General features: G+C 48.6%; 1 protein-coding gene across 4 annotated transcripts in view; it reads right to left on the reverse strand.

Moving 5' to 3' along the window:
* Positions 1-4,358, reverse strand: part of PLEKHM1 (pleckstrin homology and RUN domain containing M1) — a 46,388-nt gene extending 42,030 nt beyond the window's left edge. For 2 of the 4 annotated variants that reach the window (XM_014849415.3, XM_044745803.2), the window contains exon 1: positions 4,228-4,358. The gene's annotated coding sequence lies outside the window, so the exon portion shown is untranslated. Of the gene's footprint in view, positions 1-1,553; positions 1,656-4,227 lie in introns of those variants that run through there. The other 2 variants (XM_044745800.2, XM_044745802.2) reach the window with 2 other exon arrangements.
* Between the last annotated feature and the right edge of the window lie 10,279 nt (positions 4,359-14,637).

Raw genomic sequence — 14,637 nt, forward strand, 5'->3', positions numbered from 1 at the left:
GACCATAACTATCAGATAAAACAAAGCGTCAGGGGCCGGCCCTGTGGCCGAGTGGTTAAGTTCACGTGCTCTGCTTCAGCGGCCAGGGGTTTCGCTGGTTCAGATCCTGGGCGCGGACATGGCACCACAGTCAGGCCATGCTGAGGTGGTGTCCCACATGCCACAACTAGAAGGACCCACATCTAAAATATACAACTATGTACTGGGAAGATTTGGGGTGAAAAAACAGAAGAGACTCCCAAAAAACAGTGTCAGAAAAGCCACAAAACAACTGACAACAGCGCAGAGGAATCCAGGAGAACAGCCACTTAACAACTTACAAAATAGGACTGAGACTCCGGGGTTGAGCCCATGGCTTTCTTTGTAGGAAACCAAGGCGCCCCACCTCTGCGTGTCTGTTCCACGGTGCCTCAGGGAGGCAGGAAACCGGCGCAGAGGCAGGGATCTGACAGTCTATGACCCCAGAACTCGCTGATGGAACCAGAACGGGGTTTTGGGTCTCCTGATTGCTGGGTCGGCGCTCCATCACTCTCCTGGATGGCCCAGACCCCCAGTCTACCATCCTATGGGACTGATTTCACTTTCTGTCCTCAGAACACTCTTCATTGACACCAAGAACCAAACCAAAGAAAGGGGTGACTTCAAGGAGACCTAGGCTGAAGAAAGTAAGGAGAGAACTTGGGCAACGCTCCCAAACGGCTCTTCCAACATCACTGGTGGAATTTAGCAGAAAAGCTGACTTCTGTCTGTCCTTTAGGAAACTCCAAACCACGTTAAGTCTGCCTTTCCCCCTAAGCATTGATTCACCCAGACACAGCGCTTGAAGCTTCTCTGATCTCACTCTCTAATCTCATTTAATTCTGTTTAACAGGAGAAAACGGAGGCTTAGTAGAAACAGGCCCCAGACAAGGGACAGAATTCTCTGGTTTCCTCATTCCAAGTCCTGTGCCTTTCACCAGATCAAACTGTATCAGGCCTTTGGTTGGAAGAGTTTCAGGTAAACTTATTACTTATAGACTTTTTTTTTTTGAGGAAGATTAGCCCTGAGCTGACACCTGCTGCCAATCCTCCTCTTTTTGCTGAGGAAGACTGGCCCTGAGCTAACATCCATGCCCATCTTCCTCTACTTTATACGTGGGATGCCTACCACAGCATGGCTTGCCAAGCGGTGCCATGTCCGCACCCGGGATCCGAACCGCCGAACACCAGGCCGCCAAAGCAGAATGTGCAAACTTAACCGCTGCACCACCGGGCCGACCCACTTATAGACTCTTAAGAGGCACTCAGAAGCTCTATTTTATCAAATAAGGCTTAAAATCAATAAGAAACAATCTTGCCCATCAGATCTGTCGCCCTAACCAGCTGAGCCCAGGTCCTCTCCCTGGTACTCAAGTTTCAGAGCTGTCTTCTCTTAAAAATTCCAACATACAGTTAGAAAGGAGTTGTTCTGGTTGTTTTTCTTCATTATACTGCCTGGCCTTCTATAAACATCCAATTTCACTTCCTCCAGAGGCCAAGAAAGAAAAGAGAAGAATGGCTTCAATGAAACTTACATTAAAAGAAGAAATGGATGACTTGGCGTCACTGCTTTTGAAACACTCCATCCATCAGTAAACAGCAACCTCTTCCCCTTAGAGACTTCTCAGCCATTCCCCACAGCCTCCTCTCACTGGCCTGAATCCAGTCCTGTAGCTGGCTGTTCAGAACAACAGCCTGCCGTTTAAGCCATCCAGCTGCTGTACCAACTGATGAGTCATGTTTTTCAGATGGCAAAGAATGACAAAGTTATCAGTTGGAAAAGAATGACAAAGTTATCTTCTGATTCAGAAAAGCAGCTGATCTTTCAGACACATGAGTGCTGAATGAGTAAATAGCACCTCCTTCCACCTGAAGAAAGTTGGATTTTGGGACAAGTGTCCTGTGAGGGGTGGGACAGAGGGGGTGTGCTGGGGGAACCAGGCCTTCGAAGCAATGAATACCAGCTGGAGGGAGAGAAACTTCGAGCTTGTGATTCCTAGACCAAGGACTAAAGATGAGGCCAGAAATGTGAAGTCAGTGGACACTGGCTATCTGTCTTTCTTCCTTCCAATAACACCCATCTCCTTCTGTATTCTTAGGATTCTAGCAAGGACCAAACTTTGAATGAATAAAAACAGGAACTTTCCCCGATTCATTCACCATTGCATTTCTAGTACCTAGAACAGTGCAGGGCACCCAGTGGTACCCAAAAAATACTTGCTGAATCAACTGATGAACAAAATAAAATAAGGCTCAGGGCAGGTATCTCCATTTCACAGATTGTGGGAAGCTGAGGTCTACGACTCTCCAGTGGGGGGGTGGGGGGTCACTGTGGAACTCCTTCCTTTAAACCAAGCTGAAAACCATTCAGATATATCGCACCTTAAGGGGGGAATATTGAAGGTAGAAGGGCATTTAATTTTCAGAGGAACAAGACTGTAAACAGCAAGCAAAGAAAATGGGTCCTGTCTGTGGCTCTTTAAAATTGCTGTCAAATAGCCAACCCTCTGAAGCTAGGTCACCAGAATTTGGAGAGAATGTGCACCCACAAAGCCCAGGAGATTATAAATGCTGAGCACAGGGCCTGAGTGCCTCAGGAATGTCCCTCTGCCTTGGCTACTCTGAGATAACACAGCTCCCTGTGTTCATGGGTAATGAAAATGGCCAAAACTCAATGATCCAGCACCTGCAAAAAGAGGAAGCGATTCAACAGCCTCTGTATCCATCTATGCCTCAGTCTCCCCAGAATCCACACACCTCTACTCTTCACAACACATAACATCGCCTCTCGCATCCATTGTGCTCCCTGTGTTCAGTGTTGGGACTGATCCGCTATCAGCTCTAGCCAGGAGGAGCACTAGGTGAGGCTCCTTTACAAGTACCAGGACAATCCACAGGGATGTGGTTCTGTGACCACAGCCAACCCTACACAGTGGTACTTGCTGAGTTTCCCCAGGGCCAGAACACCAGCCAAAAGGAAGTCATGGCTGCTGCCCCCGGATGAGTGAGCTAGGTGTGTGGCCATTCTTCACCTTCCAGGTATTTGGATGATACCTACCATTCCAGATGCCAGCAAAAGTAATTTAACATGAATGCTGACAACACAGTCCCTAAGAACAGGTACAGGGAATCAGACACCCAGGAAAAACCCCTAACCCAAGAGGGGGATCTCTACTCCTCCACCCTTATTTACCCTCTGGGGCCCTGCACGCACCAATCAAGCTGCCCAGTCTCTTAACAGCCTGGCTCTGAGCAAGCACCTAGATTTGGTTGTTGAGTGGCAGCTGGTAGGGTTGGCAGGGGACCCTGCACTAAGTTCTCATACTGAAAGGGTCTGGGTCAAGGAAAGAATGGGTGCAGAGTGGGAGTGAAGAGTTGAGGTGGGGACAGCAGAGGTGAAGGGACATGGAGACCTCATTGTTAATAAGATGGGGTGAGGGTGGTAAGAACTGGGGCAGCAAGAGTTGGTGGCAGTGTAGAAAAGACTTAGAGATGAAGTGTCCTCAGGATGGTTGGAGATAGTAAGGAAGGATACGATGGGCTAGGAAGTTACGGGTTGAGTCTGAGAGGACAAGAAGATACATACAAGACTTAGAACAGGACTGTGATCAGAGTTATCACGAAGAAAGGGGTGAGTCAAAACGGCATCTACCTTGGTGGTGGGTCTTAAATGAGAGTGGGACAAAGATAGAGTGTTTAGGTTGAGGAGACCTTGAGGAGCTGAGCAGAGGGTTGTGGGAGATTGGGATAAGAAAGCTGAGCCAGAAAAGGGCAAACTAGAATGGTGGGTCTCTAGGACGTTTGCGTGGAGCATTAGGATTGCCAAAGGGGTTGAGGGGTGAGGACGTGATGTGTTAGAGGGAGGCGGAGAGATGGAGATCGGGGTTGGAACTGGGCTAGAGTGGGGTCAAGGGGGAGGCTGCCTTTACGTAAGACCGGTGGTGAGGGGATGGGGTTAGGGATGGGGTCACGTCACGGGTGGGAGAAGATGGAGGGGACAGGCCAGCAAGGGCAGTGCGGGCCGAAGGCTAGGGTCGGAGTAGGGTGGGGCGCGGGGCGCGGGCTGGGAAGGGTGAGGGCTCTGAAGCAGGACCGTCGCGAGGCAACCAGGGGTTTGGGATCACGGAGAGAACTGCTGGCCCATCGTCCGTTCGCGTCTCAGCCCCGCCGCCCCTCCGCGGCCCTCCTCGCCCCCGACCCCGAACTCACCAAAGGGAGCCGGGAGGGGGCGGGGGTACTCCCGGCCGCGGCTGCCCCTAAGCCTCAGACCCGACGTTGCGGCCTCCCGGCCACTGACAACAGGAAGCGATGCCGGAGGCGCCTGACGCCATCACGTAGGCTCCGGCCCCTCCCCCGGCCGCGGAACCAATCGCGGGGCCCGGAGGAGCCGCGGGGCGGGGCCAGCGCTCTCGGAGTCCCAAGGGTTCCCAACCTCAGCGTGGGTGCGGGGTCTTGGGAGGCTCGGACCAGCACGGAACGGAGAGGCGATGCCTCCGCTGCCAGGCGGAACGCGCCCTCACTGCCAGCTTCCAGCAGGGCTTGCGTAAGGCAAGATCCTGGCTTCTGGGTTCCTGACCTCGCCTGGCCTCAGCATTATCTGCGTATCATTGGGGCCGTCACTTGGCCGCCTTCCACGAAGATTGCCCACTTGTAAAATGGGACCAGTAATGCCTACCCTATTTTTGCCTCCCCGAGGGCGTCAGCGCAGCCCAGCGAGCAGAGCGCAGGCCCAAGTTGGAGCCTCCCGCCTGGCTGCTCTCAGGAAAAACATACGTTTTGACCATACCTTATACCAAGGGATTGCCTGAGGTCCCCTGGGCATTCAGCCCGCCCATCAGCCCCGTGCAGCATGAAGCTCAAGGGTCCGCTTATTCTCATCCAGCCATGTAGTTTGCTTTCCATCGTAGAAGTGACGTTTTTCTTTCAAATTGACTCAGAACAAAAAGTCAAAAGTAGCAGAGGGTGTGCTGCCGTGCTCCAGACACTTCACACATGCAGGCTTTGAGTCAATTGGGAGCCCAGTGCCTGGGTTTTGGCGGCGCACGGAGAGGTGCGGTTACATTTAGGTCTGGGGGTCCTTGGGGATGGCTACAGGGCTGGCTGGGGAATAGGTCAGTTCTTAGAAGCAAGCTCCGCTGATCTCGGCCCGGGGTCCTATGCTCCAACAGCCCATCCGAGAAGGAAGGTGTCCCTCATTTCTCTGGGAAGGTCGAGATCCCAGTGCCTGCCTCCATGGATAAAACCGGCTGTTGGGAGCGTCGCCCCCCCTGCCCCTTCAGTAATTCTCTCTCCAGGAGTGAGAACTGCCCCTCCTGGGTGTTAGGCTAGATGAGTCTGAGTGCTGAGTGTGTTCACTACAGTTAGTGGTTGAGCAGGAAGATTAGAAGTAAGGACATAGAGGCTAAATATTCTCTTGGTGTTAAACTCATTTTTAACAAGGTAGAAAGTAAGGGATATACTAGGGAAATCTAGTTACTTGCAAAAGGATAGTGTTTCTGGTCATAATTGGCACAGCAAGAGTATCAGTGACTTGGCACAAGTGTGACCCTCAAACATTGCACAAGCATGCAACATCCCTCAGTTATTCCACTGAGTTTTGGGGCAGCTGCTGGCTGCAAAAGCTGTGGGAATCCAGCAGTGTAATCTCTTGTCTGCCTTTTCAGGAGCCCCCATATCCTGATCTTCTCTTACTTCCCAGGCCTCTCCACCTCTCTGCAAAGTCTGCAGGCTTGTCTTCCTCTACATCCCTTTGTGAGGCTAAATAAAGCTATGGATCTGGGACTGGGGTCGGGGGCGGGGGGGGGGGGGGTGCTGTGAAGGAGAGGGAAACGCACACACATGGTGCACATTTCCACAAAAGATTTCATATATGGACCATGAATCCACCAGGTAGACCCCAGCCAGAGAAAAAAATCTCACATTACCTTGTGATTTGAACAATAATAAAGGCACCTGCAAAGTGCTATGGAACTTAAGAGCTTGAAAGGTATCCTGGAGGAAGCAACTTTTGATCTGAGGCTTCCAGATGACTAGAGGAAAGGGCATTTCAGATAAAGGGACTGGCAGAGAAATGGCCTGTGCATAGGAATGCCGGCTGAGCTGAGGGGAGGGTGCACCAAGAGGTAGAGAGGAAGCTAGGAAGTAAGAAAAGGAAAGACTATGGGGAAGGGGTCAGAATGGAAGGGGAAATAAAGTTAGATTGGGCAAGGGGCAAAGGGGGGTTGCATAGACACAGTTGGAGGCCAGTACAGGAAGGATGCAGAACTTTTGCAAAGGCACTTCACATCCCACTGGTCTATCAGTTTAGATTTCAATTACTATCCAGAGTTATTAAAAGCCAGACAGCAGGGGCCAGCCCCGTGGTCGAGTGGTTAAGTTCGCGCGCTCCACTTTGGCAGCCCAGGGTTTTGCTGGTTTGGATCCTGGGCACAGACATGGCACCACTCGTCAGGCCATATTGAGGCGGCGTCCCATGTGCCACAACTAGAAGGACCCACAACTAAAATATATACAACTATGTACTGGGGGGATTTGGGGAGGAAAAGCAGAAAAATTTTTTTAAAAGATTGGCAACAGTTGTTAGCTGAGGTGCCAATATTAAAAAAAAAAAAAAAAAATTAAAAGCCAGACAGCAGAACTGCAGGATCCAAATTCCTTGGGGACAGGTCCAACATGCAGATTCCTGAACCCCACCCCAGCCCTAAAGAGTCACTCTAGGATGAGGTCCAAGGATTTGGGTCTGCCCACCCCTTGTGTCCCCTGCTCTCACCACCGAAGGATCTAAAGCATAATAAAATGTGAGAATCTCTTCCCTAACCTAGAAGATGAGGGATAAGGGATTTAACCTTTGTGGAAAGTAGAAGCTCCTACTGTTTGCCAGGTAGGAACTGTGATCTGTCCTTACCAGCCACTGGGAAGGTAGGTGCCATTGTTATCCCCATGATACAGATAACAGGTTTAAGAGAAGTTAAGTAACCTGGGGGCCCAATGCCATACAACTAATAAATGATAGAAGCAGCATTCTCACCCAGCTCTTTCTGATTCTAGTTGGAGAGGTAGCACAGTTCACTGACAGAGCAACTGGGCTTTGGAGTCAGGAATGCTTAGGTTTGAGTCCCAGCTCTGCCCCATACCATTTGCTGGGCCCTTCCAAGACAGCGCAGGGCCTAGAGCAACCCAACAAGTGTGGGTCCAAGGCAATTGCCACACATTCAGTATTTTTTGTAGGCCCCTTGAGATAGCATTGAAGATAGAAAGTTCTAAATTGAATTTTATTGATGTTCAGAAAAGAGAAGTAAGCTACAACACCCTATGGCCCCTTAGCCTCAGACAGAGAGGCCAGAGTGTGTGACTTCAGGGAAGTTCCCCAAACTCTCTGAGCCTCAGTTCCTCATCTGTAAATTGGAGAAAATATCAGTTGATGTGAGGATTAAGGAAGATGACATCCTTAGGACAGTTTCTGGTCTGTAGTAAGCACCCAAAGATGACTAGCTATAATTATGACGGTTCAGGCTAATTCTCACCTTCCCAATCCAGTTGGGTCCCTGCCTTTAACTGCACTTCTGAGCACTGGAGTGAGAGCCCTTCTTGTTGGATCCCCAGATATATCCTTACTTGGCATCTGATTGAAACCATCAAATGAGTAGTAAAGCAACCATCTCTCTTCACAAGGGTTCTGTTGTAGGAAGCTGGTTCTTCCCACTGTTTTTTTTCCCCCCCCCGAGGAAGATCAGCCCTGAGCTAATATCTGCCAATCCTCCTCGTTTTGCTGAGGAAGACTGGCCCTGAGCTAACATCTGTGCCCATCTTCCTCTACTTGATACATGGGATGCCTACCACAGCATGGCTTGCCACACGGTGCCATGTCTGCACCTGGGATCCGAACCAGTGAACCCTGGGCCGCTGAAGTGGAACGAGCGAACTTAACCGCTGTACCACTGGGCCGGCCCCCCAACTCTATTTTAAAAAATGGATTTAAAATTTTTTATTATTTATTTGTCAATTATGCCTCAATAAAGCTGGAAAAATCACAAAATAATTAACTAAAACATTGCAAAAGATTCTGTTATACACATAGTTTACAGTTGAAACAGTACTAAATGAAATGATTAAACATAATGATCCGCAGCAGTTCCTTGCCCTGACCATCTCCACCCTCCCGAGCCGGCTCCCTGGGCTTGGTTGCTTCTACAGAGCAGGTTTTAGCTGAATCTTCTGGTGCTTATTTCCATGTCTCTTGACTTCTGGTTCTTGATTTATCCACTTTAGACTCTGTCTGTTGACCTCCTAGTGACATAGGCAAGGAGTTTGTTCTTTTACACCCCCACCCCCACCCCCAGTCCATTCCTGGGCTTTAGTTATGTCACTATTTTCAAATAATAGTTTAAAGAATTGTGACTATGTAAATATTGTTCACCGCAGAGCTTAATAATATACTCGGATTACAGACGTTGCCCCTCCTCCGATCCCAGGTGTTTAATTTCCTCTCCCTTTCTGTACTACCTGCCACTATCACAGCCTCACTTCTCCAGTGCTCTGCTGTAGCAGTTGGCGCCGGTTTCCCTCACAGCCCTCTCTCCGGGTCTGTCCTCCAGTGTGTTCTACTTACCTCTCCGGCTGCCCCCCTGGAACTCCCCCCCCCCCTTCCTCGGGTTGAGCCTTTTCCTGGCTCCCTTCTCTTCTTGCTTTCTTTACTGTGTCTTTGCTGGAGCACATCCTCAGTTAAAGATCCCTACCTAATATTAAAAAACAGGATGGTCTTTGGACCTCCTCATGATACTAGTTACACTTTTAGTATCCAGCGATTGGGGAAAAAATACATAAGGACTAAAAATTACCATGACGGCACTACTGCTTTTATGTGAATTTGTGTTTTACTTACCACAACAACATCTATAAACATTTGAAAACCTGTTACGAGTTTAGGCTTAAGGGTTAGTTCCATCTAGCTTCAATCTTTGATCCTTCATTGGCCACCTACCCCTTCCTTCTGATAATAGAACCTCCCTCTTGACTTGGAGGAGAGCTACTTCTTGTGCTTCACAGAGGACTGAAGTACTTCCGGCTTAAGGTCCCACCCAGCGTGTGCACGTGACCATGGCTGGCCAATCAGGGTCTCCTCCTCCCAGACACATGGTCCAAGCAAGCCAATCAGAGGCCTTTTGAGGATGGTCTTTTCTCTGAGATCTCGGCTCATCGCGATGTAGAGTTGGAATTACTAAGGACCGTCAGAGGACATGAGTCTTCCCGAGGCTGAAGGCGTCACAGAGGAAAGCAGAGCCGACGGACAGACGGGGAGAGGATGACTTGTTGGAGCCCTGGATGCAGCCAGCTTTAAGCCCTTAGGCTTCCCGGTTATAAGAGCGGATATAATGTATGCCATTTTTGGTTTAAGCATATTTCAGTTGGATTTCTTTCACTTGGAACATAAAGAGCCATGACTAATATATTATCTTTATGAACTTCGGCAAGTTATTTATACCCCCGCCCCCAAGTCTGTTTCCTCACCTGTTGGTCGGGGAGAATAAGATTTACCTCAGGTAGATCCGGAGATTCCAAGGAAATAACAGGCATACACGCTTAATATATGATCACTATTAGTGATATAATAACTATATTTGTGGCAGACACAGCATTTGTTTGCTCTGCAAACAGTGCTGGGTGCATGCATGTGTTGAGAGCCCCCCCCTCCCCCCACGGTAACTAGCCTTCCAAGGACCTGTGGCCACCACTTGGAAAACACTGCTCCAGGGGTTGCCATTTGAGCAGAGCAATGAATATTCTCCTGTGCCCTTTGGGTCTGTGTTCATTCTTCCTCTAGAAGCATCATTTGGTGTTGCATAGCTCCTCCTACCCCTGGTCTGGATACAGATTTTAAGCAAGATCCCCATCCCCTATTACACCAATTCTCAAACTTGCCCAGGAGGCAGAGCTCTTGGAAGTTGTGCACTCTGCAGAACACTTATTTTTGTTACAGAACTAGGAATAACCTTACCAACAGGTACCATGGCTGCTGTTCATTCATGCAGAATAAAATCACAATATTCTGCTCACATTTCTCAGAAAAAAAAAAGCTGTCAACCAGTGCTTGACAGGAGCTTGAGTTTTTCCTTTAACGTCCCCTTGCTACTTATTACTTCACTTTGTTGCCTGCAAGCTCACAAGAGCAGAGAGATGGTGGCAGGAGCTAACATTAATTTAAGCTGTGAAAAAAATTAAATGTGAAATCACAAGATCTACTACTTTATTTTGTTTTAGCCAGATTGCAAAATAATCTCCTGGTAATCACTGTCCTGGTACAGTGACCCTATATTTGGGTTTCCTAACTCTCAATTTGTCTTTTTAAATTTGTCTTTTAAATACCTAATACAAATATATCATATAAAATTCAAAAGGTACAAAAGGGAATATGGCACTGCAGCCTCCCAGTTCTCTTCCCTGAAAGCAACCACCACTACCCGTTTCTTGTGTGTCCTTCCAGAGATATTCCATACCAGCATCATCCGATAGAATCGTAATGATGAAAACAGTCAGTCTATCTGTGCTGCCCAATGTAGCAGCCAGTGGCTGCTGGACTGGATGTGCAGTTCTATACATGTAATGCACAGTGTATAGTAGCATACTATACACATTGTACCACATCTTGCTTGGTTCACTTAACAACACTTATTTATCTTGGAGATAGATTATTCCAGTCTGCCTTATTTTTAAAAGCTGCTACATAATAGCCTTTTGTAATCCACTAAGGCAATCCCTTACGCACCCCAGACAGCCATGGCCTATCACTTTTAATAACAAGCTCTAAAATCTTATACATATATCATAACTAACACACCTTGCAACAACGCTCGCTTCTCCAACCCTCCACTGTTATCAGCCTGAGCCTGAGATAGCTTGACATTGAATAGCCCCTTTTAGGGACGGGAGGAAACAACTTACCATGAGTTACTGCCCTAAGATACACTTTCCGCCCTGTGCCCTGTGCCTGGAATTCAGTGGTGATGGTGGCATTCTTCAGGGTTAATCATGGCTCTCTTTCAGTGGCTCTCCTCTAGGCTGCCAAGTCTGCTGAGAAATGCAGCAATTAAGAGCATCTGGGGCCGATTTTGCTTTTGCCCTGACGAGGGGGCAGAAGAGACGATGACAGGGACCAAGGGGCTTTGTGGAGCCATGGGGCTCTGATAGTGAGTCTCACTGTCCTTAAAATTGTCCTTAAGTCCATGTGGACCCCTGACTAGGTAGGGCTGTGCCTTTAGACAGCCTTCCACTTAAGATATTTCAAGCAATGACACTCTTTCCAGTTTTAAATGGCCTCTAGAGAAAGAAATGTCACTAACCTGTTTTGAGGTTTACCTTGTATAAGCCCTTTCTTCTGGAGGTCCCTATGGAAGGCAGTAGGTACAGGATTTGGTATCACACAGATCTGGGTACAAATCCTAGTTCCAAATGGCACAGTCCCTTTGCAGCTTATGGGATGAATAAATAAGACTATGTGCTGACCTTTAGGAGGTCAGTCTATATTTCATAAGAAATCATATGGGGAGAATGAAGAAATGGTCTTCACTCAGTAAAATTTACTCAGTAATATTCCTGAGTCATCACTGAGGGCAGGGCCTGGTACTAGGCATTAGAGAGAAGAAGATGTGATTCTTGCCTTGTCAGGGTTCCTGACCTAAGAGAGAACTGTGGTTGGGTCTTCACATTGATGGACACTGTCTTTCACTATGCTCCACTCATAGGCGACATCTAGAAGAGTGGAGCTGGGGTGTGTTATCTCCAAACGAGTCCTCAGTCACATCCTGGGATAGACAGAATTACTGGCCCCCATTCCTCACCCCTCCCTGCATCCACACTCTTGCTGTGTCTCACTGTGGTGGGTTGTACTTTCCCAGCCCCTGGCTTGGGGCTTGACCATGTTGATTTGCTTTGGCCCTTGGAATGGGCAGAAATGAAAGTGTGCCAGTTCTGCGCTAGGCTTGAAGAGGCCTGATGGGTTTCTGCTCGTCTGTTTATGCTTCTCTTGGGTAGCTGTTGCTTCTTCACCTGGGCCCCAGAATAAACACATGTGGGAGAGAGCTACCCCGGCTGATCTGCAGACTTGCAGGGAGAAGTGGCACCAACCCAGCCAGCAGAGCATTACTGTACCGCCAACCCACAGATGGGTGAGAATCGTTATTCCAACCCACTGAGTTTGGGGCCGGTTGATGACATAGTGTTATCATGGCAATAGCTAACCCGTACATGTACTCACTCCTCTATTAGGTTATAGGTTCAACTGCTGCAATAGAGACTCAACATGACAGGTTAAATAAGAAAGAAGTTCATTGATCTCTCATGTAAAAATCTGGTTGAATAGTCCAGGACTAGTTTGGTGGCTCCTGTGTCAGGGAGCCAGGCTCCTTCTATTTTACTGCTCCCCCATCCTTGGGGTGTGGTCTCATCCACATGAAGCCTTCATATTGTTCACAGGTTTTAGTCTTAATTTCCTTCTGCCCTGCAAGCCAAAAAACTCCACAGTGTGGCGCCAAACTCTCTTTCCTACTTCTGCTTCAGGCCTCGGGACCTTTCCTCTTCTTGAATGGGTGGGCTCCCCCTACACCTCCCAAGCCGGTGCTCCACTGCCATCTTCCAGGTCTCAATAACATCTGACTCCCACCAGGACCTCAGGAGCCAGAGCTGGTAGCGCCTGGCGCCCCCCAGGAGTGAGAGGCCCTGACCTTCGTGGGCATGGCAGCTGTCCAATGTTACCTATGTTGGAGGGTCCAAGGCTAAGAATCGAGTCATGCCTCCCAGTCATCCTCACACTGCTCTGACCTGCCTCTCCCACCCTCAAATCCCTGCTGACCTCCAGGCCTGAAGAAGCCGGAGAACCTCTGCTTCCCCTCCCTCCCTGTCCTCCTCCTCATCGTACTTCAGTGGTTTAGTGGGCATACAAAGGCCTCTTAAAATGGGTCCCTCTGTTTCGGAGATTGACTCAGGAGGGGTGGGCATGTGGGTTTGGAAGGTGAATGACTGTCCCCTTGACCAAACTCTAGCCAGGCTCCTCTGAGCACTCTTTTCAATTCAACCTCGGCCTATAAAGCCTCGAACAAACACTAACATAGTTTCTAACAGCTCAAGGCCACATCCCTAGAATGACCCTAGCCCTCCTTAAAGTGCCTGTCTGAGAAAACTCAAGGCTGCCAGAAGAATTTACTATTGGTCCAGCCAACACTTGGAGATAGGGCCCCTGTTGTGGGAGGCTAGGAGTCTAACTTTGATAAGTGCCAATTAGCAAGCCCAGATGGGTTTCACCTGGACCAACCCCTCCCTTCCAGCTCATTGTAATCTCTCTTCTCTGCCTCTGCAGAGCCCCTGCTTGCCCCCTCCCCTAATCCCTCAGTCTCCCTTCAAAATGCCCGATCACCTCTGTCCAAATCTCAGTTGAGTTCAGTTCATGATGAACTCATTTCCCTATACTATTGTAATAGTATATTTCTGATTAAAATCTGTCCTTACTGCTTGAAGTAGTGTCTGGTTTTGGTTTGTTTTCTGATAAGGCGGGGTGTCCAGAATCAGCCTTTTATTTTTATTTATTTATTTTTCAGGATCAGCCTTTTAAATAAGCATCCCAGGGATGTTTGCGTATAGAGGTCCATAGACCATATTTTGAGAAATCATATTTCCTTATGGACACCTTTTCTCCGTCAGCCCTTTTGAATGGGGGCTGTGTTTTCTCCGATACTGCATTGCCTGAAGTCCACCCAGCCTTCATTCCAGTGACCAAACTAAGGATTAACTCCAGGTGTTTCTCCAGTCACCTCTGGGGATGACTGCATGTCATCAGCATCCAGTACCTCACCTGCTGCCCAGCTCGAATGACACCGTTCTAGGTTTCTGACTTAGCTAGCTCTCCACCATGTTACTGCATGTAGACACCACCTGCCTTTCACAAAGCCTGGAACATCCATAAGCCTACAAAACAAAGGAGTAGGGCTCCGGACACCTCCAAGTACAGGTGGGGCCTCCTCACTACACCTGTATTTGGAGGTGTGCTGGACAGTGTTTGTTGGCTCTTGACACACATTTCTACCCCTTTCTCTGCAGGCACCGGAAGCCCGGGAACCACATTTCACAGATTCCCTTGACAGCAGGGTTCTGCCAATAAAATGTACTGTGTGGAATTTGGAAAGTGGAAAGAGGCAGAAGTCATTCTTGCCTCTTCTGCAGCAGCAGACGTGCAGGCTGCAAGTTGGACTCTGTATTCCCCCACCAGTTACCAGCCTCGGGGCTGGGGGACTGCAAGGACCTCAGCAGTGGTTTCTCCAAGGGTAAGCACCAATTGCTTGTAAAAAATCTCTTTTTTTTTGCTTGAAATATCTAGAATTGTTTCTGTTTTCCTGCCTGTGGTAGTTTTAAAATATGTCTGCAAATTCTTTGACTGTTCTTTCTTCAAAGGTAGAGTCTAAATCCCCTGCCCTTGAATGTGAGTTGGATTTAATGAATGACTTCTAACTATTTGTGCTATGTGGCAGAAGTGATGCTATGTGCCTTCTGAGGCTAGGTCATAAAAAGGATAACGTCTGTCTCTGTCTCTCTCTCTTAGATTGCTCACTCTGGAGGAAGCCAGCCATCACGTTG

This window comes from Equus asinus, chromosome 13, assembly GCF_041296235.1.
Source record: "Equus asinus isolate D_3611 breed Donkey chromosome 13, EquAss-T2T_v2, whole genome shotgun sequence".
Taxonomy (NCBI): domain Eukaryota; kingdom Metazoa; phylum Chordata; class Mammalia; order Perissodactyla; family Equidae; genus Equus; species Equus asinus.